The sequence below is a fragment of the Nicotiana sylvestris genome, chromosome 11 (genome assembly GCF_000393655.2).
Source record: "Nicotiana sylvestris chromosome 11, ASM39365v2, whole genome shotgun sequence".
In the NCBI taxonomy this organism is placed as follows: domain Eukaryota; kingdom Viridiplantae; phylum Streptophyta; class Magnoliopsida; order Solanales; family Solanaceae; genus Nicotiana; species Nicotiana sylvestris.
The window spans coordinates 108998988-109026286 of record NC_091067.1 but is presented as its reverse complement, the minus strand read 5'-3'; the positions used below and the strand labels follow the sequence as shown (position 1 = coordinate 109026286).

General features: G+C 37.9%; 1 long non-coding RNA gene across 6 annotated transcripts; it reads right to left on the bottom strand.

Annotated features, from left to right (window-relative positions):
- Positions 1-1092: 1092 nt before the first annotated feature.
- LOC138882240 (uncharacterized) lies at positions 1093-24876 on the bottom strand. Of its 6 annotated transcripts, XR_011403711.1 has the most exons (6): positions 24728-24876; positions 22915-23184; positions 22210-22269; positions 8335-8397; positions 6295-7783; positions 1093-1399 (listed from the first exon to the last, which is right to left on the bottom strand). It is a non-coding gene; the product is annotated as an uncharacterized lncRNA (long non-coding RNA). The 6 variants fall into 6 exon arrangements; XR_011403713.1 differs by lacking the exon at positions 6295-7783; XR_011403712.1 differs by lacking the exon at positions 22915-23184.
- Between the last annotated feature and the right edge of the window lie 2423 nt (positions 24877-27299).

Below are 27299 nucleotides of genomic sequence, written 5' to 3'. Positions count from 1 at the left end.
CGAATAAATGGTTTCATAAAGTAAATATATTGCTTCATTGGATACATCCATCGATATTGTGAAAGTCCAGCAATCTTAGCTTCATGAGCTAAATGAATTAGCAAGTGCTCCATGATATCATAAAATGTAGGAGGGAAGATTTTTTCTAGCTTGCACTCAGTTATTGGGATTTGGGCATCTATATGCTCTAATTCATCCACACTTAAACATTTCGATCCAAATACATTGAAAAACAAAGACAACTCAATAAGCTATTCACATACAGATTTGCATAGCAAGCCCCGTAGAGCAAGTGGGAGTAAATGTTGTAGAAGAACATGGCAATCATGACTTTTTAAACCTAAAATTTTGCGATCTTTAAGGTTGACACATTGGGAAATATTTGATGAAAATCCATCTGGGACCTTTAAGTTCTTCAAGAAACTGAAAAACATGTGCTTCTCTTCAGGAGATAATGTGTAACATGTCATTGGTAAGTCATATGTATCCCCAATTTTTATTGGATGCAATTCTTTCCTAATGTTCATTGCTTGCAAATCCAACGGAGTGTTTATGGTGTCTTCGCTTTTTCCTTTGATATTTAAGATTGTCCCCAAAATATTATCACATATAGTTTTCTCAATGTGCATTACATCTAAGTTATGTCGTAAAAAAGTGTTTTCCAATATGCGAGATCAAAGGAAATACTTTTCTTATTCCAATTATCACCCCTACTCTCATGTGATATTTTAATCCTCTTCTTTGGATCTTTTGTTAGTTGTAACCTATCTAAATAAGCCACTTGATCAAGTATATCATCACCAGATAACTGTTTTGGTGGTAATCTTTGCTCCTTAGTGCCATCAAATGATGCTTTATCATTTCTCCATTTGTGATTAAGAGGAAGAAAGTGTCTATGACCCATATAGCACTATTTTTTACAATTTTATAACCTAATTGAGTGAGTTTCTTTATTGCAGTATGGGCACGCTAGTTTTCCCTTTGTACTTATCATGACCCCGGTTCGCCCTCCGTAAACCATCGTGACGGCACCTAATCTCTACGACTAGGTAAGCCTAAATTGCGGAAGAAAAACCAAAATTTACAGAAGTAAAACAATTTAAAGCAGGAATAAAGTAATAATAGTGTTTAAATGTGCCGCTCGGCATACACCATATTTAACGCTCAATATCAATACGTAAATCCAAGACCCGGAAACCCATGAATCACAAGCTAAGAAAAATACTACATAGCACTAACTCTGGAATGTCTAGTAAGAACAGAAAATACAGAAGGGCTAAATACTAAAAGCAGGAATAGAAAAGGACTCCTCGGTCTGCGAACGCGGTAGATATACCTCGAAGTCTCTAAAACAGTCGGCTCCCTCAAGGATGGTAGGCCTGAGTAGCAGTATCTGGATCTGCACATGAAAAACATGCGTAGAAGGGGCATTAGTACACTACAGCGGTACTCAGTAAGTGTCAAGCCTAACCTCGGTCGGGTAGTGACGAGGAAGGTCAGGGCCCTACTGAGGTTAAATAAATAATAAGATGACAGTATAAGATAAATAGTACAATTGAGAATCTACAGTAAGAATCTACACAGGATAACAAGGAGTACAATAACGGAAACCGAAATAAAGGCAAATACCAAGAAGTACCACTCATAACAAGGATGATAGCCGGGGATCCCTTGGTATCCTGAGGATCTCTTTGTATCCTCAATATATGCTAGGGATCTCTTTGTATCCCGAGGATATCTTGGTATCCTCAATATATACTAGGGATCTCTTGGTATCTCAAGAATCTCCTGGTATCCTCAATATATGCTAGGGATATCACGGTATCCCGAGGATCTCTTGGTATCCTCAATATATGCTAGGGATCTCTTGGTATCCTCAATATACGTGTCAGGGATCTCTTGGTATCCCGCACCTCCGTTCAGATCATAAATACGTACAGGGGATCTCCCGGGATGTTGTCCCAAAGTAAAAACACACAGCAGCAACACAAGAATACCCAATTAAGCCAAATTTTGTACTAAGTAAACAGTTAATTCTAGCCTAACATACTTCACGTAATGTAATTAAGGCAGTTTAAGAAAATAGGCAATTAAGTCAACTAAACATGCTTTTCTAAACTAGCAACAGGCTAAATTCACAAGTAGAATAAAACAGGAAAAAGAACTCAATTGAAATACTTAAGGAAAAACTAGATTTTCAACAATTAGCTCAAGTACGCGTTCGTCACCTCACGTACAAGGCATTTCAATTATCAAATATATCATATCCTAAGGGGAAGGTCCCCCACACAAGGTTAGACAAGCCATTTACCTCGACCCGGCTCAAAATCAACCCGAAATCACGCTCTTGTCATGAGTACTCGACTCCAAATGGCCTAAATCTATTCAATTCAATTGCATAATGTAAATAACACTTCAAGTAATTGATTCTATAATTAAATTTTAAGCTGATACGCAAAATTATGTAAAATGACCAAAATGCCCCTCTGGCCCACATCTCGGAATCGGGTAAAATTTGTATTTCCAGAAACCTCGCACTCTCACGAGTTCAGTCATATCAAAAGTACCAAAATCGGACCTCAATTTGTCCCTCAAATCATCACTCAAAGGTCTCCAATTATACAAGCCCTAAACCCCCAATTACCACTGATTTTCCTTAATTTTTCATGTTTAAATTGATAAAAATCATTCCAATACGAGTCTAGGGACCAAAGACCTTACCCCAATGAACTTCTCTGAGAATCTCTCTTGAAAAGTGCTCCCCAAGCATCTTCCCGTTTTGAAAGAGATGAAAATGGCTAAATTTCGCGAAAGCAAGAATTTATATGTTCTGCCCAGCGATTTCTGCATTTGCGGCCCTGGGACCGTATCTGCGGTCCCGCTTCTGCGGAGCCTAAGTCGCATCTGCGACTTTCACTTAAAGAGCCATTTTTCGCATCTACGATTACCCTCCCTCATGTGCGGTACCGCTTCTGCGGTGAACTACCCACATCTGCGATTCCTGAAGAGATGGCCAAATTCCACTTCTAGGGCGCAGCACCTGCAGAACCTAAACCGCAGGTGCGGTTATGACAGAAGCAACAGCTGAAGCTGCAACTTAAATTCTAAAATCTTTCCGTCAACCATCCGAAATCATTCTGAGGCCTCAGGGACCTCAATCAAAGGCACGAATAAGTCACGAACCACTATCCAAACGTGTACTAATTCTCAAAACACCTAAAACAACATCGAAACCTCGAATTAACCATGGATTTAAGCATAAAAACTCCAAAATTCTCAAAATATTCTTTCGATCAAAAAGTCTATCAAACCTCATCCGAATAACCTGAAATTTTGCACACACGTCACATTCAACACCACGGAGCTACTCCAACTTCCGGAATTTCATTCCGACCCTCGGATCAAATTCTCACTATCGGACCGGAAACTTCAAAAGTTCAACTTTCGGCATTTCAAGCCTAAATTAGCTACGGACCTCCAAAACAAAATCCGAACACGCCCCTAAGCCCAAAATCACCCAACGAAGCTAACGGGACCATCAGATTTCCATTCTAAGGCCATCTTCACACTGATCTGACTACGGTCAACTTTCCAACACATAAGCTCTCATTTAGGGACCAAGTGTCCCAAAACTCTCCGAAATTCAAAACCGAACATCCCGGCAAATCAAATAGCTGAAATAAACTCGAGGAAAGCAGTTAATAGTGGATCGGGCCATAAATTCTTAAGACAACTGGCCGGGTCGTCACATCCTCCTACACTTAAACATCCGTTCGTCCTCGAACGAGCATAAAGACATACTTGAAGTAGTGAAAAGATGAGTGTAACGGCTGCGCATATCCTGCTCGGTCCGAGGAATAAGTAGTACACACAGGAATGAAATGAGCGGACTTGGTCAGCCAATCCACAATCACCCAAATAACATCAAACTTTCTCAAAGTCCGTGGGAGCCCAACTACAAAGTCCATGGTGATCCGTTCCCACTTCCACTCCGGAATCTCTATCTGCTGAAGCAACTCACCCGGTCTCTGGTGCTCATACTTCACCTGCTGACAATTGAGGCACCGAGCTACAAATCCAACTATATCTTTCTTCACCCGCCTCCACCAATAGTGTTGCCTCAAATCCTGATATATCTTCGTGGCACTCGGATGAATGGAATACCACGAGCTATGGGCCTCCTCTAGAATCAACTCTCGAAGCCCATCAACATTGGGTACACAAATCCGACCATGCATCCTCAATACCTCATCATCATCAATAGTCACATCTCTAGCATCACCGTGTTGAACCTTGTCTTTGAGGACAAATAAATGAGGGCCATCATATTGTCGCTCCCTGATATGATCAAATAAGGAAGACCGAGAAACCACGCAAACTAGAACCCGACTGGGCTCTAAAAGATCCAATCTCACAAATTGGCTGGCTAAGGCCTGAACATCCATCGCCATAGGTCTCTCCGATGCTGGTAAATAAGCCAAACTCCCCAAACTCTCCGCCCAGCAACTCAAAGCATCGACCACCACATTTGCCTTGCCCGGGTGATACAGAATAGTGATATGATAGTCCTTTAGCAACTCTAACCACCTCCTCTGGCGCAAATTTAGACCTTTTTGCTTGAACAGGTGCTACAAGCTCCGATGGTCAGTATAAATCTCACAGGGAACCCCGTAAAAATAATGGCGCCAAATCTTCAGGGCGTGAACAGGGTAGTTCTTTTCATGTCTCTTCAACTGTCTGGATGTGTAGGCAATCACCCCACCGTCCTGCATTAACACTGCTCTGAGGCCAACCCTCGAGGCATCACAATAGATTGTATAAGACCCCGAACTTGTAGGCAGTATCAAAATTGGGGTTGTGGTCAAAGCTGCCTTGAGCTTCTGAAAGCTCGCCTCACACTCCTCCGTCCATTGGAGCGGAGCACCCTTCTGGGCCAACCTAGTCATAGGGGCTGCAATCGATGAAAATCCCTCCACAAAATGACGGTAGTAGCCCGCCAAACCAAGGAAACTACGGATCTCGGTAGCTGAGGATGGTTTGGGCCAACTCTGCACGAACAATATCTTCTTCGGATCCACCTAAATATCCTCACTCGATACCACGTGGCCTCAGAATGTCGTTGAATCCAACCAAAACTCACATTTCAAGAACTTAGCATATAACTTCTTCTCTCTTAGAGTCTGAAGCACGGTCCTCAGGTGTTGCTCATAATCTTCCCGACTTCGGGAATACACCAGAATATCATCAATAAAGACAAAGACGAATGAGTCAAGATACGGCCGGAATACATTGTGTATCAAATGTATAAAGGCTGTTGGGGCATTGTTCAGCCCAAATGACGTAACAAGGAACTCGTAATGACCATACTGAGCCCTGAAAGCAATCTTCGGGATATCTGGCTCCTAAATCTTCAACTGATGGTAACCTGAGCGCAAATAAATCTTAGAAAACACATGTGCGCCCTGAAGTTGGTCAAACAGATCATCAATACGAGGCAAAGGATAACAGTTCTTAACTGTCACTTTGTTCAACTAGCGATAATCAATACACATATGCATAGAACCATCATTTTTCTTCCCAAACAAGGCAGGAGCACCCCAAGGTGATATACTGGGCTGAATAAAACCCTTATCAAGCAATTCTTGTAACTGATCCTTTAACTCCTTCAGCTCAGGAGGAGCCATACAATATGAAGGAATAGAAATGGGCTGAGTGTCCGACAATAGATCAATGTCAAAATCAATATCTCTATCAAGCGGCATGCCTAGAAGGTTAGCTGGAAACACATCGGGAAAATCCCGTACTACTAGGACTGAATCATCTGAAGGGGTATCAATACTAGCATCTCTTACATAAGCTAAATACGCGTCACACCCCTTCTCACCATACGCTGAGCTTTAAGAAAAGAAATAACTCTACTGGGAGTGTGATCTAAAGTACCCCTCCACTCAACACGCGGTACTCCTAGCATAGCCAGCATCACGGTTTTGGCATGACAATCAAGAATATCATAATGGGGCGACAACCAGTCCATGCCCAAGGTAATATCGAAGTCAACCATACTGAGTAACAATAAATTGGCTCTGGTCTCGAAAACACTAAGAGCAACCAATCACGACCGATAAACGCGGTCCACAACAAGAGAATCTCCCACATGAGTAGAAACATAAACAGGGGAACTCAAAGAATCCCGAGGTACACCCAAATGCGGAGCAAAATAAGAAGACACATAAGAGCAAGTAGAGCCTAGATCGAATAGAACCGATGCATCTCTGTGGCAAACTAATATAATACCTGTGATGACAAAATCGGAGGCAACAACCTCGATACGGGCAGGAAGGGCATAGTATCTGGCCTGGCCTCCCCCTCTAGGGAAACCTCTACCTCCCCGACCTCCACCTCTAGCTGGCTGAGCAGGTGAGGTAGCAACTGGAGCTGTAATCATAGTCTGAGAACTCTGCGGGGCACATTGTGGCTGAGAAGTCTGTGGAGGTGCACTCCTCCCAAGTGTAGGGCAATCCCTCACCATGTGGCGTGTGTCACCACACTCAAAACAAGCTCTCGAAGGACGTGGTGGCTGTGACTGGCTCGGACCAGGTCAGCTGGACTGACCTCTGAAAGCACCCCGTGCAGGAGGCGCGCTAGATACCGATGGTGCATAATAACGCTCATGAGGCCTAGGAGGAGCTGGGATACCACTGGCTGCTGGAAGAGCTTAATGAACAGGGCGATTCATATAACCCCTACTATGACGACCTGCTGCTGGGGCATGGGCAATAGAGAAATGGCCCGACTCTCGAGACCTCTTGGCCTCCCTCTCCTCTCTCTCCCTAGCATGCATACCTCCAATCCTCCTAGCAATGCTCACCACCTGCTGATAAGAAATATCCATCTCCAACTCACGAGCCATGCTAGACCTGATGCTGGGAATAAGGCCCTCAATAAACCAGCGAACCCTCTCGCGAATAGCAGAAACCAAGGCTGGTGCATGCCTAGCCAAATTGGTGTAACGGACAGCATACTCTGAGACAGTCGTAGCACCCTAGTGCAAATGCTCAAGCTCTGAGCGTCATACGTCCCTGAGGCTCTGAGGAACATACTCTCTTAGGAACAGATCTGAAAACTGAGTCCAAGTCAGTAAAGCAGCCTCATCCGGACTGTCTAACTCATAGGTGCGCCACCACTCATAGGCGGCTCCTCGAAGCTGGAAAGTAGTGAAGGAAACCTCGTTCGATCCTGATATACCTATGGTATGGAGATTGCAGTAACTCTTATATAGAAATCACAGAGCATCCTCCGATGTTAGTCCGCTGAATAGAGGAGGCTTGTACCTCTTGAACCTCTCAAACCTCAGCTGCTTCTCCTCGGAAGCTGCTGCCCTGTCCTCGGGCTGAACTGGCACTACAGGCGGTACAAGAAAAATCTTAGGGGCCTGCTCAACATGCACTCGATGCTCAGGAGTGCAGGCGGCGGGAGTCTGTGCTCCTCCCCCGGCCTGAGATATGGCTGCAGCAAGGGGAAGCAACCCTGCTTGAGCCAGAGTGGTGTACATGCTCATGAACTGTGCCAAAGTCTCCTGGAGAGCTAGAGTAGTGGTAGCAGTAGGCGTGTCAAGTGCCTGGACTCCGATTGGAAATGCTGGTGGTACCTCGGCGGCAGCTCACGTAGGTGCTCTGGCTGCACCACGTGCGCGTCCTCGGCCTCTACCCCGGCCCCGGCCTCTAACGGCTGTAGTAGGGGGCGCGGGTGCCTGATCATCTCGGGTAGCACGTGTCCTCACCATCTGTGAGAGAATAGAAGAAATAAGTTTAGAATTGTGATGTCAAAAATATCGCACGACAAGGGAATCAAATGAAGTGAATTTTCCTAACAGTTACATAGCCTCTCGTACATAAGTACAGACGTCTCTGTACCGATCCATGAGACTCTAATAAACCAGCTTGTGATTCATGACTCCTATGAACCTAGAGCACTTGATACCAACTTGTCACGACCCTAGTTCACCCTCCGTGAACCATCATGACGGCACCTAGTCTCTACGACTAGGTAAGCCTAAATTGCGGAAGAAAAAACAAAATTTGCGAAAGTAAAACAATCTAAAACATGAATAAAGTAATAATAGTATTTAAATGTGCCGCTCGACATACACCATGTTTAACTCTCAATACCAATACGTAAATCCAAGACCCGAAAACCCACAAATCACAAGTTAAGAAAAACACTATATAGCTCTAACTCCGAAATGTCTAGCAAGAATAGAAAAATATAGAAGGGCTAAATACTAAAAGCAGGAATAGAAAGGGACTCCTCGGTTTGCTGATGCAGCAGATGTACCTCGAAGTCTCTAAAACAGTCGTCTCCCTCAAGGATGGTAGGCCTGAGTAGCGGTACCTGGATCTGCACATGAAAAATATGTATATAAGGGGCATGAGTATACCACGGCGGTACTCAGTAAGTGCGAAGCCTAACCTCGGTCGGGTAGTGACGAGGAAGGTCAGGGCCCTACTAAGGTTAAATAAATAATAAGATGACAGGATAAGATAAACAGTACAATTGAGAATCTACAGTAAGAATCTACACATGATAACAAGGAGTACAATAACGGAAACCGAAATAAAGGCAAACACCATGAAGTACCACTCATAACAAGGATGATAGCCGGGGATCTCTTGATATCCCGAGATCTCTTGGTATCCTCAATATATGCTAGGGATCTCTTGGTATTCTCAATATATGCTAGGGATCTCTCGGTATCCCAAGGATCTCTTGGTATCCTCAATATATGCTAGGTATCTCTCGGTATCTCGAGGATCTCTTGGTATCCTCAATATACGTGCCAAGGATCTTTTGGTATCCTACACCTCAGTTCAGATTATAAATACGTATAGGGGATCTCCCGGGATGCCGTCTCGTAGTCTCAAAGCAAAAACACAGCAACAATACAAGAATACCCAATTAAGCTAAATTTCGTACCAAGTAAACAGTTAATTCTAGCCTAACATGCTTCACGTAATGCAATTAAGGCAGTTTAAGCAAATAGTCAACTAAACATGTTTTTCTAAACTAGCAATAGGCTAAATTCGCAAGTAGAATAAAACAGGAAAAAGAACTCAATTGAAATACTTAAGGAAAAACTGGATTTTCAACAATTAGCTCAAGTACGCGCTCGTCACCTCACGTACAAGGCATTTCAATTATCAAATATATCATATCCTAAGGGAAAGGTCCCCCACACAAGGTTAGACAAGCCATTTACCTCGACCTGGCTCAAAATCAACCCGAAACCACGCTCTTGCCATGAGTACTCGACTCCAAATGGCCCAAATCTATACAATGCAATTGCATAATGTAAATAACACTTCAAGTAACTGATTCTACAATTAAATTCCAAGCTGATACGCAAAATTATGTAAAATGATCAAAACACCCATCGGGCCCACGCCTCGGAATTGGGTAAAATTTATATTTCCAGAACCTCGCATTCTCACAAGTTCAGTCATATCAAAAGTACCAAAATCGGACCTCAATTTGTCCCTCAAATCATCACTCAAAGGTCTCCAATTATACAAGCACTAAACCCCCAATTACCACTGATTTTCCTTAATTTTTCATGTTTAATTTGATAAAAATCATTCCAATAACGAGTTTAGGGACTAAAGACCTTATCCCAATGAACTCCTCTGAGAATCTCTCTTGAAACGTGCTCCCTAAGCTTCTTCCCGTTTTGAAAGAGATGAAAAATGGCTAAATTTCGCGAAGGCAAGAATCTATATGTTCTGCCCAGGGATTTCCGTACTAAACACCTTATCCCAATGCGAGCTTAGGTCGCATCTGCGACTTTCACTTAAAAGGCCATTTTCCGCATCTGCGGTTACCCTCCCGCATGTGTGGTACCGCTTCTGCGGTGAACTACCCGCATCTGCGGTTCCTGAAGAGATGGCCAAATTCCACTTCTGCGGCCACAGTACCCAAACCGCATGTGCGGTTATGACAGAACCAGCAGCTGAAGCTGCAACTTAAATTCCAAATCTTTCCGTCAACCATCCAAAATCATCCTGAGGCCTCCGGGACCTCAACCAAAGGCACCAACAAGTCACAAACCACTATCCAAACTTGTACCAATCCTCAAAACACCTAAAACAACATCGAAACCTCGAATTAACCATGGGTTTAAGCCTACGAACTCCAAAGGCACCAACAAGTCACAAACCACTATCCAAACTTGTACCAATCCTCAAAACACCTAAAACAACATCGAAACCTCGAATTAACCATGGATTTAAGCCTACGAACTCCAAAATTCTCAAAATACGCTTTCGATCAAAAATTCTATCAAACCTCGTCCGAATGACCTAAAATTTTGCGAAGAACACGTCACATTCAACACTACGGAGCTACTCCAACTTCCAGAATTTCATTCCGACCCTCGGATCAAATTCTCACTATCGGACCGGAAACTTCAAAAATTCAACTTTCGTCATTTCAAGCCTAAATTAGATACGGACCTCCAAAACAAAATCCGAACACGCCCCTAAGCTCGAAATCACCCAACGAAGCTAACGGAACCATCGAATTTCCAATTCGAGCCCGTCTTCGCACTGTTCCGACTACGGTCAACTTTCCAACACTTAAGCTCTCATTTAGGGATTAAGTGTCACAAAACTCTCCAAAATTCAAAATCGAACATCCCAGCAAATCAAAATAGCAGAAATAAACTCAGGAAAAGCAGTTAATAGGGGATTAGGGCGTAAATTCTTAAGACGACTGGTCGGGACGTCACAATACTCCATCCAGACAAATTTGCATATGTGGAAAAGTCATTAATGGTCCATAATAAATATGCATGTAATACAAAGTTTTGTTTAGTTGACGCAACAAAGGTCTCCACTCCAAATTCCCACAATTTCTTTAATTCCTCTATCAAAGGCTAGAGATAGACATCAATAGCATCTCCAAGACTCTCAGGACCAGGAATAATCATCGACAAAATAAAATTTTCTTTCTTTATTCATAGCCAAGGTGGTAAATTATAAGGAATAAGTACCACAGGCCAAATGCTACATGGAGTTTTGGAATTTCCAAATGGTTGAAAACCATCGCTAGCAAGTCCAAGTCGAACATTACGAGGCTCGGATGCAAAAGATTGATGAAGTTCATCAAACGTTTTCTACGCTATTGAAACAGCTGGATGCCTTATTATTCCATCATCAACTCTTTTGTCATGGTGCCATCTCATCAGAGTAGATATTTTCGAGGACATAAATAATCTTTGAAGTCTTGGCTTTAGAGGAAAATAACGTAAAATCTTGTATGGTATATTTTTCCCACTTTAAAATTTGGTTTCCCCGCTACGTTTATCCTCCTTCCATCTAGATGCACCACAAACTTTGCAAGACTCAAGAGACTTATCATCATTCCAGTATAACATACAATCATTCTTACATGCATCTCAATCTTCTTGTAAGAAAGCCCTAGGTGACGAATTACCTTCTTTGCTTTGTAATATGAATCTAGCAAGTTTAATCCATCTGGCAATAAGTCTTCCTTCAAGAGCTTCAACAATATTGTAAATGATGTGTTACTCCAATTACCAATACTTTTGATATGAAGCAACTTTACCAAAGTAGAAAGTTTAGAAACTTTTGAATCTTGGTACAATGGTTGCTTAAAATCTTTTAATATCCTATAGAATCTTTTTGCTTCAATATTTGGTTCCTCCTCAAATTGCCCATCACCATCATTGTTCATATTGTCTCCTTCAAAAGTGGGATATAAATCCCTTAAAATTTCATGTATTTCATCCTCACCATCACCCTCTTCATTGATCTTATCACCTACAAATTCATAATCTGAAGAAGACTCACCTAATCTCTCCCTATGGTGATACCAAAAGGTATAATTTTTGGACCATTCTGTGTACTATTAAATGTGACCTAACCAACTCACGTGTTCCTGAAATTGCATTACAACATTTGATGCATGGACAACGTATTTCGCGTGTTTCTTCCAATCTTTTAAAAGCATAATCCAAAAAGTTCTCCACCCCAAGTATGTAAGCGTTATCAAGTCGATCATGAATAAGTTCCATCCATTGCTTATCAGGTGCATAATCTGGTGTATACACGAAATTGATATACATATATAGTCAACCAAAAAATATTAGTATGGCAATGAACAAGAAATGAACATAAGCGAACAAAAACATATTAGTCACCTTTACTAAGGAATATTAGCCCATCTACTTTCGAAGATTATTTTTATAATATGTTAGAATAATTTCTCACTTCCACCATTTCACTAGCCTATATCCCTTGTAACAGCCTTAATTTTTACAATAAAGGATGAATAAATATGTTAAATTTTTAGTACTTTTGAAAATTGAGAATATTTTTTTGTAAGGATTTTATAAATAATCTACAAATCAGGGAAACTAAAAAAAAAATTACTCTGTATTGATGCTCTTATAGTGTGATTGTTGATTAAGAAATTAGTGTTATTTCAGGAAACAAAACAACCAATCAAGGAAAAGAATGTGAAAGAATTTTAAGTGAACAACTAAAAATTCAGGTAGAGAAACTGAAAAATTCAGAGTGAGTATCTCAATTAAGTACATATTGAGTGAAAGCAACAGATAATGAATATGACATTAGTGTAATCTATTTGCACAACTAAGACTGAGTCACTAATACTGAAATGTCAAACCAAATAGACCAAATCTTTCGGATAAAGTTCAATATCACAAACTGAATTAGCTGAATTGATATTAGAAACATACAAATCCAAGTTTCTCCAAACCATGTTCCTCCTCCTTAATGTCAAATTTCACACAAAGAGTTCAAAGCTTTATGTTATTTCATTTCAGTCAAGCCAAATGCTCTTTTCTCAAATAAAAGTTTTAGCAAGCTTAATGTTCTTCAAATCTACATTTGTTCTTTCCCAAACTAGATTTATATATAAATATTTTTTATATCGGAGGAAAAAATAAGCATAAACTCCACCATCCAAATGTGGTCTATAGACTTCTACTTCATATGCCGGCTATAAGTATGTGTTAACGTGTCTAACTATGTAAAGAACTAATCCATTTAATAAATATATATTTTTTTCAGTTATCCAAAGTAGAAAAAATACTGTGAACATATTGATTTTGGGCAAGTACCTTCTTTCACCAGACATGATTTGTATGTATATATCTCTATGATTGAGTGTTCATATTGACGCGAAGAGAAAGTAACATTTTGGTATTCGAAATCCACTTTGACTATTAGATTCGCATCATATATGGTCCATTAAGAAAGGAAGCACTCATTATCAAAAGTTTCTCCATACTCAAAATTTGAACCAGAAATATTTGATTAAGGATGAAGTAATCTCATCCTTAAGACCTGTTAGAAGATATTTATTGTATATTAGGTTTATAGTAGTGTAAAGCAGTTTATGTTCTCCATCCTTAAGCACTTTTTGAGTGTGGTTTACATTCTCTAGACTAGAAAGAGAAGTATATTGTAATCGCGGAGGTCAATAAGTATCTCAACTGAGCAATTTGCTACTTGTCATTGACTTTATTGAAAACTAAAAAGAAAGGTAATGCTGATATGTCATAGAACATTAGATGTATAAGGTAGAGGTAAAGAAATCTGAACCTCTGTGAATAGTAAGGCTACTGTGAACAATCTATGAGCCATATATGGGGATATTAGTAAGACTAGTGTTAAGTGTGAACCGTTTGATATATGTTCTAAAACAGTAGCTGTATAAATTAGAAGGAGATAAATAAATTCTCTTGTGGAGGCTATATACATCAGAATGAGAAAGGACGAAGTAAAAGCTTTTGCGCGTGTGATCATGTTATGAGGCATCGGTGCAAAGGCAGAGAACAAAGGAAAGAAGAGACGGTTGAACTCAGTTGTAGTAAGCATTTCTTTTCCTGTATGCATGGTAACTAGAACTGGATAAGACTAATGTGTGCTTCTGATGTTACTCTATATCCGTCTTAATACAACTTTTTTGACCAAATTTCTGATGTTACCCCTTGGATATGGAACTGATGTTCATGTTAAGAATACTTTTAATATAATAATATTGTATTAGTGTAAAAATAAACTTGACACGTGGATTAATTCTGTCTTTGCTTCGTCTTCTTCTCAAGAGGCCTAAATAAAAAAAACAGAACCTTATACCCCATTAATTGAACTCAATCTTATTAGTCCTATTGCCACAAAACTTGTAGTAAAGCCTCAAATCACAGTTTCACACCTGTCTCCTCCATTACCAACCTCAATTGAAATGCTTAGAACTCAAAGAAGAAATTTTTCAGCCACTAATAATAATAGACCAAGATTAAACCTTAAGAAGATTTCAAGAGTTGGGGATTGGTCATTTGCACAAAGGACCATTTCACTAAACAAAGCTGCAGAACAACAGAATGTTGAAGTCTCAGAATCAGATTTCAGAACTGATGCTTCCCAAATCAAGATTGAACTTTATTGTTAGCTTCAAGGTTTCACGCATTAATTTTGATGATAACAAACCAACATAATTATTAATCAAAGAACATTTACTTGTGGTAGTTTTATTCTTGCACAGGGTTATTCGAGAAAGAAGATGCTGGTAAAGATCCAAACAAATATGAGAAATAGAATATCATATGATGATTTTATCAAGGAAGATTATTTTCAGAGATTTATATCCAAGCGTCATGGAATGAATAATATTTGAAATTCATATTTCAAATATTGAATAGTTTACTACAATATCAGAAGAAGACTCTATGGAAATTATGGAAGGAAAGTTCTTAAATATCTTGAAAGGAATGTTGCTAAAATCCTGGAGAAAATCTATTATTTTGTGCAAGGAAAATACTATTTGAAAAAGATACTACAAGATCATGAAAGGAATATTTTCAATATAAGAAGAATATATTTTCTATGGAAAGAAAATATATTATGGATGTAATGCAATCTATATTACGGAAGGAGATTATTTCCCAAGATCATGAAAGGAATATCTCCAATATAATAGGAGTTCAAAGATATATTGAGATCTTCATATTGAAGATAATATTCAAGATCCAAAGTCAAAAGGAAGAGGATCTTGAAATTCTCTTGGGTTGTCTCCATAAGAGCTCATACTTACACAGCCGGAAGAAGAGTTCACAAGTATTAATGGAAAAATATTATATATTCTTGAAGGAAGATATCCTATTCAATTTTGGATATATATACTACGAGTTTGAAAGAGAAATGATGGGTTTTACTACTATATCAAGCCAAGACTATTGAAAAGATTTGTCAAGTCACTACAAGATTTTGATATGGAAATAAATTATATTTTCAAGATCTATGTAAAGAAGGGAAGCTGCAAATCAATCTTGAAAGAAAAAAAGGAGACAAAGCGAGATTTTATTTCCATAAGTCAAGAGGCAAGCATCGAGCCAAAATTGACCATAAAGGAAGAGGAGCAAAGCTCTGAAAGGAAATTTACAATTATGAAGAAAAGAAGAAGCAATTTGGATGGAATAAAAAGATTGCCTGGGATTTACTACACAAGGAAATAATATTTATTTGTGGGAAAGAATCAAGATTAGGAAGAATCTGTTAAAGGAGCACAAAGAAGATTTCCTTAAGAAAGAAAGCCATCATATATCACATTGACCATTATATTCTGCATTTAATGAGAAAAATCAGCAACGGTCATATTGGAGGCAACAATATAAGTTGAAGAGCAACCGAGAAGATTATTCACACAGTCTTCTATACAAATTGTCTATCCAACTACAAGTTCTTTATTCTACTCCTAACAAGCATTGTAATTCACTTTAGTAGATTTACTGTGTACACAAAAGAGAGAAGAGAGACAGAAAAATATTGGAGAGGCAGTGTGTCTTAGAGGTTGTGTCGTTGTTCTTTTTTTTTGTGAGCGAGTGAAAACTAAAGAGTCGTTGGTGAGCGAGTGAAAACCAACCCTGTCAGCGTTGGTGGTGATCGCTGAAAATCACAAAGGCTGTACTCAATTCATTTTACAAAAAGCTCTAAAAGATAACACTCTTGCAACCCAAGAGGACTGGATTAAGATACCACATTGGTTCCGAACCAGTATAAAATTCCTGGTGTCACTTACTTTATCGCTCTCGTATTATATTCTATTCCTTTACTGTTTATTGTGATTAACACTTGTTTAAATCGAAAGAACTAACATTCTGTGCAGGCTGTCTCCGCATAAGTTAACTAAACCTGAAGAGTAGTCGACTAGAAATTTAAAAAGGCTACAATTCACCCCCTCCTCCGTCTTGTACTTTCAATTGGTACCAGAGCAAGTCTCACATCTTTATTTTTTTGCTTAACAGCAAGTGAGAAAATATCCATGGTAGGTCATCAAATCGTTGGGACCATACTTCAATAGGGATACTCAACAAGAAGGCCACTGTACTTAAATAGTCAATATTATAGCCATTGGAAGGAAAGAATGAAAGTTTATATTCAATCAATAGATTATCAAGCCTGGCTAATTATTCAGAATGGACCCAGATGTATTCCGAACAACAATGATGGAAAGAAGCTTGTAAAAAGGGCATCCATATTTGACTACACAGAATAACAGTTGGATATTATACAAACAAATGCTAAAGCAATCAATATGCTCTATTGTGCGATTAGTGAAGAAGAATATAAGAGAATATCCACCTGTGAGACTGCTAAAGATATATGGGACAGATTGGAAAATATCCACGGGGACGCCAACAAAGTTAAGGAAATTGAATCCACGTCAACTCTTGAAGAATCTGAAAATGGTGAAGATCGAGAAGACTTGGGCTTGATACCCAGGACGAGAAAAAGGAAGAGTAGTGAAATTTCATTCAAATCTGAGAAAATTGTTTAACCTTGATGCCTCGGTAACTTGTGCATATAGAGATACTCGACTGTTCCTAAGACTCAAAATTTTGGGAGGCACATATATATATATATATATACATATATATATATATATATATATTTCTATTGATGATTATCCTTACTTTTGCATAGGTCATTTTTTTAAGAAATTAACGCATTTGCAGTGATCATCGATGTGTGTCTTAATAGTATCTATTTGACATTTTCTTGCAACAAGCACGATCTTTTACATCTTTAGTTTGACTCCTCAGTTGAAAGCAGACTTGGAAAGAAAGCATCATTTTTGCATAAATTGTCATCATTGGCTTATATGTGCTTTAATATCTTATCTTGAATGAATTTTTGTCTGAGCTATGGGAAGGAAGAAAAATCAATTTTTGGTTATCTTATTTTCATTGGTTGCAACTGTCTAAGTAAGCTCTTGACATATTTCTTATTCATTAGTTGTAGAGAAATCTCATCATGTGCGTTTTCCTTATACTAATATTTTTCTAAGCATATTGTGAATAAGGATGGAGAATTATAGTGGATAGCATAAAATAAATTGCTAGTGACACATCTATACTAGTTGAACTAGACAGTCATGAAGAAGCATTAAACGATGAATGATGGATCCTAGTAATACAAGATTTATTGAGCGAAGCTGAAAGAATCAACAGTATGGAAATCCAGTACCAAGCAAATGAGTTGCAATCATGGATATCTAAAGCCGGATAAGATTAGTAAGAATGTGAAAATTATGTGTAAACTTGTAGCTCAAGGTTTCACAACAAGATGGAATGTTTCTTCCTTGAGAGTTTTGTTAGAATATTATTTTTCATATGCATATTTCAAAGTTTGTATGGATGTTGAAATATTTTTTAAATGGTTTGAAAACTACATAACATTATTCTCTAGCCTCTCTATGGAATTGAAAGTTTTTTTAATCACATTCGTGTGACTAAGACTAGTTACCATTTGAAATAAATTCATGCTTATCATGTGACAATTATTCTTTCCAAAGTTGTATTTACAAGAGCATATTTTTTTATACTAACCAAACGCATATCAAGCAATTTTTTAAGCTTCTGGAAGATGATCGGATTGGAAATGAGTATAATGGAGAATTTACCTTTATCTTCACATTCCATAATGCGAAGCAAGGAGAAAATTAGTAAGTCCAACGATCGAATAAAGTACCAAGGTATGATCGGCTCTCGATTGAATTTTTATGATAAATATTTAGGTATACCTGATCCCATAATATCTCTTCATAGTGCCGCAAAAGATCCTTGGTTGATTCTAAATTATGGATTATTATATGCAAGAACTAATTGCTTTGATCTATTAGGATCTTTTCAGATGCAAATCTTGCAGGAAACAAAGTGGATTGAAATAGAAAAAATGACATGGAGATTTTGTAATTCTCATGAAAAAGACAAACTAGAGCACACAAGGCAAAACATGTGTCACTAGATTGCTTGTGGCAGAAAGTATTTTGGAAATCTGCCTGGAGGACATTGGCCATCATATTGCAGATATTTCCTCTCATTTACGAAAGAAGTTGCAATGATTTGGTTACTCAAAATTTGTGCCTGGAGGACATTGACCATCATCTTGTAGATATTTCCTCTAAAGAAGTTGCAATGATTTGGTTACTCAAAATTTGTCCAACGAAATCAAACATTTGGTTTTACTGGATGAATTAATGGATTGTGCACTTATCGAATTGATAGGTTCATCCCACCCTTTTGATGATGACAAAAGGGGGAGAAAATAATGTGTACAAAAGTTTGAAAAGATCGAAAATTCAGGTAGAATGCATGGAGACAGGGGGAGCATAACTAAGGAATGCATAGAGTGAGAGGGAGTTCACAATTAATGTACTACATGCATTTCGAAAAGATTACTTCAGGGAAGTAACCCGTTTATCTCGCTTATCCCATTACTGCCTTTAATTAAGTCTTTGATAAAATTTTCTTATTTTATACTCAATAGTTTGTCATCATCAAAAAGGGGGGAGATTGTTAGCTTCAAGGTTTCACGCATTAATTTTGATGATAACAAACCAACATAATTATTAATCAAAGAACATTTACTTGTGGTAGCCTTATTCTTGCACATGTTTATTCGAGAAAGAAGATGCTGGTAAAGATCCAAATAAATATGAGAAAGAGAATATCATATGATGATTTTATCAAGAAAGATTATTTTCAGAGATTTATATCCAAGCGTCATGGAATGAATAATATTTGAAAGTCATATTTCAAATATTGAATAGTTTACTACAATATCAGAAGAAGACTCTACGGAAATTATGGAAGGAAAGTTCATAAATATCTTGAAAAGAAGGTTGCTAAAATCCTGGAGAAGATCTATTATTTTGTGCAAGGAAAATACTATTTGAAAAAGATGCTACAAGATCATGAAAGGAATATTTTCAATATAAGAAGAATATATTTTCTATGGAAAGAAAATATATTATGGATGTAATGCAATCTATATTATGGAAGGAGATTATTTCCCAAGATCATGAAAGGAATATCTCCAATATAATAGGAGTTCAAAGATATATTGAGATCTTCATATTGAAAATAATATTCAAGATCCAAAGTCAAAAGGAAGAGGATCTTGAAATTCTCTTGGGTTGTCTCCATAAGAGCTCATACTTACACAGCGGGAAGAAGAGTTCACAAGTATTAATGGAAAAATATTATATATTCTTGAAGGAAGATATCTTATTCAATTTTGGATATATATATACTACGAGTTTGAAAGAGAAGTGATGGGTTTTACTACTATATCAAGCCAAGACTATTGAAAAGATTTGCCAAGTCACTACAAGATTTTGATATGGAAATAAATTATATTTTCAAGATCTATGTAAAGAAGGGAAGCTGCAAATCAATCTTGAAAGAAAAAAAGGAGACAAAGCGAGATTTTATTTCCATAAGTCAAGAGGCAAGCATCGAGCCAAGATTGACCATAAAGGAAGAGGAGCAAAGCTCTGAAAGGAAATTTACAATTATGAAGAAAAGAAGAAGCAATTTGGATGGAATAAAAAGATTGCCTGGGATTTACTACACAAGGAAAGAATATTTATTTGTGGGAAAGAATCAAGATTAGGAAGAATGTGTTAAAGAAGCACAAAGAAGATTTCCTTAAGAAGGAAAGCCATCATATATCACATTGACCATTATATTATATGCATTTAATGAGAAAAATCAGCAACTGTCATATTGGAGGCAACAATATAAGTTGAAGAGCAACCGAGAAGAAGATTCACGCAGCCTTCTATACAAATTGTCTATTCAACTACAAGTTCTTTATTCTACTTTTAACAAGCATTGTAATTCACTTTAGTAGATTTACTGTGTACACAAAAGAAAGAAGAGAGACAGAAAAATATTGGAGAGGCAGTGTCCTAGAGGTTGTGTCGTTGTTCGTTTCTTTGGTGAGCGAGTAAAAACCAAAGAGCCGTTGTTGGTGAGCGAGTGAAAACCAACCCTGTCAGCGTTGGTGGTGATCGCTGAAAATCACAAAGGCTGTACTCAATTCGATTTACAAAGAACTCTAAAAGACAACAGTCTTGCAACCCAAGAGGACTGGATTAGGATACAACATTGGTTCCGAACCGGTATAAAATTCGTGGTGTCATTTACTTTATCGCTCTCATATTATATTCTGTTCCTTTACTGTTTATTGTGATTAACACTTGTTTAAATCGAAAGAACTAACAGTTCTATGCAGGTTGTCTCCGCATAAGTCGATTAGAGCTAAAGAGTAGTCGACTAGAAATTTAAAAAGGCTACAATTCACCCCCCCCCCTCTTGTACTTTCATTGGTTCATTCTGTTCTGTTCAGAATCAGATTTCAGAACAGAATGTTGAGTGCTCATTGATAGAAGATATATCATTTTAATACTACCAAAAAGTTAAACAAATATTGGTGCTCTTTAATATCTATATGGTTTTCTCGTACCTATAGCTGATCATGCCACTGCTGGTGTAAAACTGCCTCTTATGCAGGAAAGTGGGACGCAAGAATCTGCTAAGCAGGAGTACAAGGCTTCAGTGAAATCTGGGCAAATCAAGCTAATACTGCTGCACTTGAGATGGTTGAGAAAACAGCAGTTATTAAACCTACTGCTGCGCACAATGAAGGGCAAGGTCTTGAAGATGTAGATGCTTTGAGTAGTGTAGCCGTTACAGGGCATGATCGAGGAAACAATACTAAGAATCATGTAGCAGTGGCAGTCGAAAAAGTCGAATTGAAGCAGCTACTATAGGTTCAAAGTTGGAGGCTAATGTTGCATTGAATGCACTGGTGATCGACTTACTATTGGGGCTCCTAAATCTACTGCTGCAATTGTTGATGTAGTTGAAAAACCAGTAGGTTTTTTAGCCACTGTTACACAAGATGAGGGGCAGGAACGTGAAGGATTTAATGCAAGAAAGGTTTAAGCCCGGGCAGCAGCAAATAGCAACAGTTGGCTTGAGGAATAGCTCTAATTCTAAGATGGGCCAAAGAAAATAGGTATGGGAGATGGAACAGTAAAGAATATAGCTGGAGAGGACTGGACAGTTGTTGCTCGATCACCTGCTAATTAGCAGCAAGCAGTGACGCATCGATCACCTAAAAATAGGAAATCTCCATGTCTGAAAGACCAGGTCATAACATCAAAGAATATCGAGTTTTCTATCTCGTTTGAAGCATTGCTCAATGAGCATGATCATGTGATGAATGAGGAGGGAAAGAATGTGCAGCAAGCACTTTGTGATACAGTTCAAAAACTGGACAAGCCACCTCTCCAGTAAGTGCAACATATCTAACATACCCTTGCTCATTCTTTCATACTGATCTTTTGCACTACAATTGAGATTGAAAACAGAGACATACTACCAAATAACTTTAGCCAATTCTCATACCCCATTCCTCTGATGATCATGTCACGCCCCGAACCTGGGGGCGAGACCGACACCCGGTGCCTCACCTATCCTTGCGTACCAACTTGCGATTAAGGGACTCTGGACATATGATGTCATACTTTGGCTATGGGCCACATTGCAAGACAACCATAAATGTTGACTAAATATCAATATAAAGCTAGGGCAACAAGGCCGTCTTAATTATTGCAGTTTGCAAACCAACCAAATATACATACAAGGCCTACAAGCCCAACATACTGCACTAACTCACACGATATGTCTACAAGCCTCTACTGATGGATATACTGTGATCGGACCAGCTCCTCGACCTACTTATAACATATATACATTTATACACGAGATGTACATAAAGCTCTAGACTCGGAAACTCCGAAAGGCATGGAGCTTACCAATCAAGCTGAACTCGGGCAACACTTATTGAGGAGGTCTACCCGTCTATCTATCTAAACCTGCAAGCATGAAATGCAGCGCCCCCAGAAAAGGGACGTCAGTACGAAATAATGCACCGAGTATGTAAGGCAATATACTGAAAGCTGAAACTGATAATATAATAACGAACAGTAATTGGGAGTCAAAGAAAATCTGAAGATATGCTTACCTACTGATACTGACTCAACTCTCTCAATATAGTAAGTAAAATAGTTGTCCGGCCTTATATATATATATATATATATATATATATATGTTCTGCCGTAGTAGGCTCGCTCATAGGCGCTCGGCTATACTAGGCTCTGTATCTCTACCAACTGGGCTCGCTCATAGGCGCTCGGTCACAGTAGGCTCGGTATATAACTTACCATCTGATCAGAGGTTGCCCAATAGGGCCTGCCCATCGATCATAGCTCGATGATAATGAAAATACTTTAATACTGTATATATATATATATATATATATATACACTCTCTGCTCTCTTGACTGAAAGAAGGAAATACTCAAATGAATATGAAGTCTCGATAAAGAGAATATTGTAATTTGCGAGACTAGTAAAATATACGTAAATTCCGAGATATGAATTTTTCTTTATGCCTCGTTATCAAACTTGTGTAATGACGTGATCATGCCAAAATGAAGGAAGAGCTTAGCCTTAACATACCTGGAGTATGGAAAAATTCATATGATGTTCTTGGGAAAAGGTTGCACCGTAAACCTTTAGAGCCGTAAAATTTTACGTTACTACTGTGCTAAGAAATCTCGTTGGTTGAAGAAATCACGTTGTAGTGGTTGAGAATGAAATGTTGTTTGTATTCAAAATCATAGAAAATGATTTCTTAGCGCCAGCTGACCAAGTTTTCCCCAAGATTTCAATGCCATCATTCATCAGATCACAGTTGTCAAGTAGTCAACCCCTTGGTCCTGAGGGAGCCTATGGAAATCCTTTTAGCAATCTATCGGAGAAAGAGAGGCTAGTGCTTCTTAAGAGTAAGTTGCTTGAAGAATTTGATTCTTTAAACAAGCAACCTTCAACGCCAGTTTTCCACGGAAATCAGGATTATGATGCAAAGCCAGAAATGTTTCCAAGGGTATTCAAACTTGAAAGAAGTACAAAAAAAATTCCAACAAAGGATGTTCAATAAATATTTTATATATCTAAAATTAATATTTTACTTATATACACAGTATAATTTTTCGTAATTTTTCAGCGAAGACCACCCTTTCCTAAAGGTGGCTTCGCCCATGAATTTGGTGCAAGTACTTTTAATTGGCCATTCTCTGCATAATAGTATTGTATTGCTTTTCAAAATTTGAATCACAACACCATTCTCATTCTTGTTATGTTCCAGCAGCTCTCCAATAATTTTTGTGGTTTTAACTTGGTACATGCAAGGCAACTATCTGGAAGTCCATCAGCTAATTAATATATATTAGGTTGTCACCTAATAAGAAATGACTCTTAGTCATTTTTTTAGGGTGTGGCTTACTGCTACGTGGGAATGGGGAATGTAATCTTTATTTACTTATTAGGTAATTGGGTAATGTCCTGTTACTCGGTAATTAACCAATTACCCGCATAATTAAGAATTGTCTCAAATTACTTAAAATTCTACTTATTTTTTATACACTCTGTACATCCTACTATCATGGTCATATGGTACCTTATATGGTACTAGTCCGTAAATATTGGATTTTATCGCTCGGCCCGTATTTTATCCCAATATGCCAAACTTGGACGAAAATTTATTTTCTTTAACTTGTTTCTTCTCTCACCTTCACGAATTTACTTATCACTTATTTGAAATAGCATAATGCTTATAATCTTAAAATAATTCCATTCCCGAACTTCCATTAACTAATTTATGACGTACTTTCACGTACGAAATATGGGGTTGTAACACTATATCACAGCAAAATTAATACATTTATTTTAAAATTAGATTAGACTAGCAAATGGTGTTGATATAGGATATGATTGTGACATCTGAACCCCCATACCTCTATTCTAATAATTCAGTTTTAAATGGTGAGAAAATTTAAGAAAAGGACCAGTCCACATGAGGTCTTAATTTTATATTTTGGTGTAGGTAACTTTTAAATTGTTTCACATGCTTATAATTTAATTACAGTACTACTACTTTGAATCTTCATGTAGTTCTTTTCTCCTTGGTTATTTAATTATTTTTTTTGGGTATTACGGTGATTTTTTCCCCTTTATACAATTCACCCCTAATATGGGGTGTAACAGATCAAATTTGTATAGTTTAAAACAAGAATCAAGTTTCACAAAAAATTTCCATTCAAGCAGGACATCGTATATAAAAGGGATGAGAGGCCAAGATTGAAAATTAATAATAGATCAGATTGAAATAAGCAATTAATTAACCAGCAGACAGGATATCGCTCAACAGATGCCTTTTCTAGCGAAATTATTACTCAATTCACATAGAAGAGGGTAAAATTTTGAACCTTACCGTGATAAGAAGAACCTCAAAGATGAGCAGCTGTTGTCAATGGAGGTGCCGAGCAGCTTCTTTCGCTAATTCGCTGAATTTTACCAACTCTGATTATTTGAATTGGTCATAATAGCACAATTCTCTGCTAATTTTTCGTTCAAAACAGCGTTTTACCAACTGTTGGAAAGTTTAAGTCGAACTCTTACGGCTTTTTACCTTTTTTTGGGGGGGGGGGGGGGGTGATTTGGCGGATTGGGAAAAAAAGTGGGAAAAGTTAGCCAATTTTTCATTAATTAATAATTATTAACGACCGGATGTGTTATATTTTAACGGCCCAATATTATCCTCTCGTTAATATTGAGCTAAAAATTAGTTTTAAGGACCGGAAAAAATTTGGTTGCTATAAATACACTTATAACGACCGGTTTTATGTCCCTTCGTTAAGAATGGTCGTTAAAAATTAAATTTCTTATAGTGTACCCCATATACATATAATATACGCGTAACACCATCTGGTCATGAGTCAATGTACATGTATAAATGAATGCAATGCATGAGAAGTAAGTCAATAAGATCTCTCGGAATGTCATAAGATCATTACACTTTCGATTAATATCATGAAATAAACATTATCAACTTATGTATTTTCTAAAACCCATGAACAGACGATAGAATAATATGACACATGGGGAATCAAGAACATAGGATCCCCTATTACTTTTAAGAATAGTGTCATTTGTGAAAGTTGCACGTTTGCTCATTTCGTTTGTATTATATGGATCATGCCAATAGAAAATAAGGGATAGCCTTAACATACCTTTGTCGTTTACCTAACCACACGACGTTGGTTCAGCCTATTAGTACTTCAACCTACAACAAACAATAAGGGATCATTGTTAAGCTTATGGAAGCTAGAACTTCACCTCCCCTTATTCTTTTCATTTTTCTGAAATCCACCAACAAGACCAACATGTCCAGAATGTCAACAAACATATATATATATATATATATATATATATATATATATATATATATAAAACATCATATTCGTTACAATACATCACCAAAATAGTCCACACCATCTCACCTAGCAACCACGTTCTAACTTGTACTTTCCAAGCCTTCTCTTTTTCCAAACATATCAACCACAATAGCAATAGTAATCTTAAGTTATTTCTACTGATTTCAGCCATAAAACATCAAGAATTCAACTCCAAAATAGTCCAGCAACTACAACACTACAACATGAAGTTCAACTTACTTCATAAGTTTCCTTTATCAAATCAACTAAATACACAACACTACAACATGGAGTTCAACTTACTTCACAAGTTTCCTTTATCAAATCAACTAGATATACATAGATTATTTTAAATACATATAGGAGAAGTTAAACCTTACCTTGGCAGCAAGAATACTTATCCAACTAAGCTTTACTTCAAGTTCAAATAAGCTTTTTAGCCCAAACAATAAAGTAGAGAGATAACTAGGTGATCTTGATCTTCCAAGAGAGACATCACCGTACCAACTTGTGGATTTGGTGTTGAACCCTAGGATAACTTTGAGAGAGATCTTGGGCTGATATTTTGGAGCTCCTTCACGTTGCAATAGAGAGAGAGTATGAATTGTTTTCTAAGTAAAATGAAGAGATATTTATGTTTATATGGACCCACTAATGGGCTTGAGAAGATGGATCTTAGGCTGCCCCAAGGCTTGCCCATCTCTATCCTTTTCCATTCCCTTTTAATTTGTTCTACAAGCTCTAAGTAGGTGATGCACCTACTTGTCACCTACTTAATCAAGTAGGTGATTCATGTGGGTCCATTTTCATTTTGAAACATGTGTCGAGTTGCTCAAGCAAGTAGGACGGGAAGTAAGTTGATGAAGCAGGCACGTCGAGTAAGCAAGCAGCTCGTTTTTATCTGTCCAAAATCTTCTTTCTCATGTTTAAGTGCATTCATCCTCTATCTAGTCGTTTATATGTTGAACGAAAATACAAGATGTAATATCATTAGATCACTTTATATACTTTCAAAGAGAATCTCATTTCCGAGCTTACATCAATTGACATACGACGTACTTTCATGTACGAAAACATGGGGTGTAACATCATTCTGCCCTTTGGAACATTCGTCCTCGAATTGGCTAATGCACTTAACATCTCATAACCTATAGTTCTTGTGAATAATTTAATATTCTCCTTTCCATCTAGGCAACTGTTCTGTGACTAAATCCAAAAGTCAGGGCATTCCCCCTTTTAAGCCTCTTTCTTACACCACAACTTGTGGTCGGAATTCTTTCAATATCGTAAATATTGGTACCTTCTATCATGCAGTCTGTAAGACTTTATCCTTTTATGTGCGCCTATGCGACTCTTCTGTAATTTTTCATCCAGCTTTTAGCCAATCTCTAGGCCTCACTTTGTGAACATATACAGAATTATGACAAGTTGTCCCTCTAGGCGTCTATGGCTTTACTATATCTAAGTAAGTCATTATATACCATAACTCCTACTTCGGTTTATTGTTACTGAGGTATGCTACTAAACTCCAGGTTACTCTCGTTGCTTATCTTATTTGTATAAATCTAA